This window comes from Castor canadensis, chromosome 4, assembly GCF_047511655.1.
Source record: "Castor canadensis chromosome 4, mCasCan1.hap1v2, whole genome shotgun sequence".
Classification (NCBI taxonomy): domain Eukaryota; kingdom Metazoa; phylum Chordata; class Mammalia; order Rodentia; family Castoridae; genus Castor; species Castor canadensis.
In genome coordinates this window covers 60,818,620-60,824,642 of record NC_133389.1, presented here as the reverse complement: position 1 = coordinate 60,824,642, position 6,023 = coordinate 60,818,620, and the positions used below count along the sequence as shown (strand labels likewise).

The window sequence follows — 6,023 nt, the reverse complement described above, 5'->3', positions numbered from 1 at the left end:
ACAGGGAACTTAAAGAACTAACCCCACAAAGAATCAACAACTCAGCTGTGTGCCAGTGGCTCACGCCTATAATCCTAGCTACTCAGGAGGCAGATATCAGGAGGATCATGGTGCTAAGCCAGACCCTGGTAGATAGTTTGTGGACCCTATCTTGAAAAAACCCAACACAAAAACAAGACTGGTAGAATGGCTCAATTGGTAGAGCACCTGCCTGATGGCATGAATACCATCAAAAAAAAAAAAAAGAATCAACAACCATTAAATAAATGGGAAAATGAATGGGACAGACAATTCTCAGATGAAGAGGTACACAGGGCTAATGAATACAGGAAGAAATACTCAGCATTGAAATGACATTGAGATTTCAAGTCACTCCAGTCAGAATGGCTACCATCAACAACACACACACACACAACAAATGCTGGTGAGGATGCAGGGAACAGGAACTCTTATCTGCTGTTGGTGGGAATGTAAATTAGTGCAACTGCTATGGAAAGCCGTATGGAGGGCCCTCAAAGCATTAAAAATAAAATTACTGTAAGTTCCAGGGATTTTACTCCTGGGCGGAATGTGCTCCTGGATATGATAGAGCTGCCTGCACGCCCATGTTTACTGCAGCGCGAGTCACAATGGCCAAGCTATGGAAACAGCCCAGATGCCCACAGCTGATGAATGGACTAAGAAAATGTGGTATCTACACACATGGAGCTTTATTCAGCCATAAGGAGCATGATATTATGTTGTTTGCAGGTAAATGGATGGGACTGGAGAACTTCATGTTAAACCATGTAAGCCAGGTCAGAAGGACAAAGGTCACATGTTTTCCCTTATTTGTGGAAGCTAGACCTAAAAGTTAAATGTATACATAAATATGCATATGATCTTATATATATGTGCGTAAGTATGAATATGTATGTATGTGTTTATATATACATAAGTATGTATATATGTGTTTATATTTATACATGGAGAGAGAGCATAATTTTAATAGTGGATCTGTCTGAGGGGACTACAGGGAGGCAGGAAGAGGAAAAGAGAATGATAGAGTGAATAATATTGAAATACAGTGCACCAGCGCTGAAGACAGTGGATGAAATGCACTGAGAATAATAGGGGAGAGGGTGAAAGACAAAGGGAAAGTAATAGACGGGGTTAATCTGGTTAACATACAATATATACACGTGTGTGAAATACTAAGGCAAACCCTCCTTGAACAATAAATATACACATAAAAAATGGAGGACAGGAAGGTAAAACAGGTTCTGTCCGGGGTGGGTATCAAAGGAAAGGAGGAGGAACATGGTGGATGTACTTTGTATATGCATAGGAAAAGAGAACAATGAAACCTGTTGAAATTGTTCTAAGAAGGGGGAGGTTGGAAGAGGGTGAGTCTAATTAAGATACCTTGTAAGCACATATGTAAATGTCACAATAAAACCTCCCTGTACAACAAATATAAGCAAATAAAAATGTAAAAAAGTAAAAGGAACTGTTGAATTTTATGTTACTAATTAGCTTAGCCCATTATCTAAAATAGTCACACGTAATCAATAGTAAAATATTACTGAGAGACTTCCACATGTAGTGTGCATTTTATTTACACTTAGAACACATCTGATTTCAGGCTAGTCACATTTCAAGTGCTCAGTAAGCCTGGTGGCCAGGATCCAGTGTTGGACAGTGCAGATGTGGAGTTTCCATTCTTCAGAAAGATCCCTTGTGCCCCTTCCAGGCAATGTCCACTCCACCCTGTGGATGCAACTATTGTTCTGATTTCCCCCACCACTGTTTGCTTCTGCCTGCCCTAATATTTCATATGAATGGAATTGCACCATATACAGTCCAGTCTTTCCATCTGGGTTCTTTCACCGGCATTCTGTTTCTGAAGTTCATTCATATTCTCCCTATCACTTTATCCCTCTTTTCATGTTAATGACCTTATTCTTAATTGACCCATAATAAACCTACATACTTATAGAGCACAGTGTGACAGTTTGATTTACGTATACATTATGCAATGATCAGTCGCGGTAATTGGTGTTTCCATCTTCTTGAACACATATCATTTCATTGAATTTTGACACCTATGAAGTCCTTTCTTCTAGTCCTTCATAAAATGTGCAATAAGACGGGTACTATAGTCACCCTACTGTGCTGTAGAACAAAGAAACTTATCCCTCTCTCATCCAATTGTATTTTGGTGCCTGTTATTCAAAAAGTATAGATCACTTCATAAATTTGTGTGACATCCTTGCACAGGGGCCAGGAAGTTGTTCTCTGTAACATTCCAGTTTTGCTCCTGAAGTAAGCACCCTTCCTTTATTACTGAGTAATCCTGCATTGTCTGACTGTCTCACAGTTTATGGGAATCTACAACATTCCCAGTTTTTGGACATCCTTATATACAAGGATGCTATGAACATCTTTGTACAAGTATTTTTGAAGGTGGGAGGCAGGTATGGTGGTACATACCTGTAATCCCTGCACCCACGAGGCAGGAGGATTTCAAGTTCAAAGATCAGCTCAGGCTACATAGTGAGATCCTTCCTCAAATAAACAAAAACCCCCAAAAGACAAAATGAAACAAACAAAACCCAAGTATTTTGTGTGTGTGTGTGGACATACATTTCCTGTAGGGCAAATGCTTAGAATCCTGGGTTGTAGGTCAGTTTTATGGTTTGTCTGATTGAGAAGAAAAAATAAAATGTCTGGACCTTTTCCCAAAGTGGCTGTTCCACTCTGTGCTGCTGTGGACAATGGATGAGTTTGGTTCTCCACACTTGTGATGCTATCTTTGCTTGTACCTGCTTTAGTGGGTGTATATTGGCTCTGCAGGTTTTAATTGGCAATTCCCTGATGACTTGTGACATTAACTGTTTTTGCATGTGTTTCTTGGCAACTTGCCTATCTTTTGAGAAGTGTCTTATGCCCATTTTAAAAGTTGGCTTGTCCTTTTATTAATGAGTACTCTATATATCCTGGACACCAGTTCTTTGTCAAAAATGTGTCTTTCACATTTATTTCCCCCTTAATCTGTGCTTTGCCCATCTGACTTCCTGTTCTCTTTGTATAAGTAGCACTTTTAAATTTTGTCAAAGTCTATTATTTCAATATGTGTGTTACTTTTTGTTCATAAGAAACTGCGACTACTCTTAACTCCAAAACATTTGTTTTGTTTGTTGACACCGGGTCTGACTAGGTAGTCCAGGCTGGCCTCAAACTTGTGATCTTCCTGCTTCTGTCTCCTGAATGCATGGTGTATACACCATGCCCAACTTTCTGCTTTGTTTTTCTGAAAGCCTCATGATTTTCGGTTTTAAAGTTAACTCTAAAATAAATTTTGGATGAATTTTTGTGCATCCTGTAAGGGAGATCAACTTCCGTCCTTTCTTTCTTTTGCCCTGTACGGATACCACTGGTTTCAATGCCATCAGTTGCAAAGCTTCCTTTCCCCATGGGTTGCTTCAGCTCTGGAAAGAGCTCGCTAATGAGCCCAGTAGCTGCATCATTTTGTCTCACTGTTGTGCTTCTATTTACTCTTCATCACACTCTTTTGGAAGTTTGGAAGTTTTGTAGTATTAAAATAATTTCAGATGTCCAATTTGCTCCTTTTTTGGTAAGATTAGGTACGCCAGATCTTTTGCCTCTAGATCCTTTGTTAAAGTTGACAGTGAATTTACAGATCTGCTTGTGGAAAGTTGTATATTGCCATTTCGCTTTCCACCAGAAACATGGTATAATCGCAACATTTACTTAACTAACTTCTACACCTACGTTTTGCATTTTTTAGCATACACGCTTTATCAGATTTTGTTAAATTTATTCATAAGCATTTTATGGGTTTTGATGCCGGAGGAAATGGAAGTTCTAAAGTTTTATTTTCCAATTGTTTGCTGTGACTATAAAAGAAAATCAATTTTGCACCATGATTTTATATGCTGTGATCTTGCTAAATTATCTTAGTAATACGAGTAGTTGAGGATGCCTCAGGATTTTCTATGCAAATAACATATCACTTGCAAAGAGACTCATTTTACTTATTTTCTAATCTTTATGCCTTTCGTTTCTATTTTGCCTCTTGATTGGATATACAGGAAACAGTCATTGCTTATTCAATTTAATCTATCCTCTACCCTCAACCATCCAGTGTTACCATGGTGCCACAGGAATTTTGGCACAGGACAACCATCTGGCTCATAAGTGACAGACAGGCTTAGACACAAACTGTGCAACTTTAAAACTCCCACTCTTTCACCAGTACTATGGCGCATCTGAATTTAAGAATTCTTGTGACAATACTTTTAGTTTTTCTCTCTTTATTTTTATGGTTAAAATGCAACATACACATTCTACTTTACAATCAAGCCATGGGACAAAAGAACCAATCTTAACTGTTGAGATGGGAGATAATACAGTATTGGCATTTTCCAGTGACACGTGGCTGCTGAATCACATCACACAGTTTTAGAAGATAGTTGGAAAATGCCTGAAAGAAAAGATGTTATTTTAACATTAGGTGTGTATGCACACAAACAGTTGACATACTTAAAAGAAATACTTTACTCCCATGTCACATTATTTTTTATTAAGTGACATATTTGTGGGAAACAGTTGAAAAATGCCCATCAAGGCAAACCACTTAATCCTCACATATAAAGTCTTTTCTGGCAAGTAATACACATGTGAAAAAGAACTCAAATACATTTGCTGGGAAAAAGGGACATTTTTACTCTCATGTTTCTTTTCAGTTAAGTGAAATATGTGGACAGCAGTTGAAAAATCCTGGAAGAAGAAATGACCATTATTTCCCACTCCTGACCACGTGCATCTCCACATGGTCAGACACACGCAACAATCACTAAAAAACACGGTTCTCTCAGGATATACCACAGATCACGCTTACAGAGTATTTTTGCTTTTAAAGCGTTTGCTAAACCTATTTTACATCACTAAATGTGTATGATCACATGTACACTGAAAACTAGCTGAAGTGACTTAAATAATAAGACTCAGGTACAGTTTGCAACAAAGATTGTTAAAATCCTTTAGACTTTTTTCCCAAGAAAGGCAAGTGAGGTAGTTTATACTGTATACATGTTGTAAAGAACTGGTATTCCAGTTTGTTCAAAGATTGTCAACTCCAAGGTATTCTCAAGAGAGCTGCTTAAGAAAAGATCCTCTTTCCAAGAATGGAGGAAAAAGATGAGCCAGTTCTAGGACTTTTCCTGAATGTGTGTTTCCACATGTTTGCTTCCTACAATACTTTCCTGGATGATATTTTTTCCCAATTGTGTACCAAGGGCACTTGGGATGGGTGAGGGTGAGAAGCTATTATACTCACAAGTCAGGTGGCTGGCTTTCCTTTTGGACAGACTATCCATTGTTATGTATTGGTGACCGAACATTTACAAAACAACCCTTGACAGGGCAAAAGTTCTTCTACTACTTAAGTGACAGGCATTTTGAATTTAATTGTAGGGGTCTGTTTTGTAATAATAAAATTAAAACCTCTTTAATCACATGAATTTTAGTTTGTATGCTTACTAAAATTCTTCTCTAATCAATTGATCTTATGATTAAAAATAAGTTATAGCCAATGATGCTGCTAGTGGCACCATCCTCCCTGTTCTAGGGTGATTTGAACGTTGTCGTGCTCTTGAATAAACTGAAGTGATTCATTCAAAGTTATTGGTTCAGCTAGTTACATTGAGAACCGCACAATGGATATGAAATAAGAGACTTACGATCCTTTACCTGGCTTCTATTAGTCACTTATTTAAGACTGATGACAGATTGGACTAAATCTTAAAACCTTTAGGACTAATGTATAGGTTCTAAAGTTCTTAGTCAAAATAAATGAAAACTCTAAAATGAAATGAACAGATCTGTGAATTTTCTATATAAACAAAACAAAATAGGATTGAACGATTCTAATTAGAGGAAAGACAATGGAAAAAATCAATCAGTTTGTATATATATATTCGAATATATATATTCAAATATATATATATATATATATATAT

At 37.4% G+C, this 6,023-nt stretch overlaps 1 pseudogene; it reads right to left on the bottom strand.

The window, feature by feature from the left end:
- Window positions 1-2,214: 2,214 nt before the first annotated feature.
- LOC141422872 (U6 spliceosomal RNA) lies at window positions 2,215-2,310 on the bottom strand (annotated as a pseudogene).
- Between the last annotated feature and the right edge of the window lie 3,713 nt (window positions 2,311-6,023).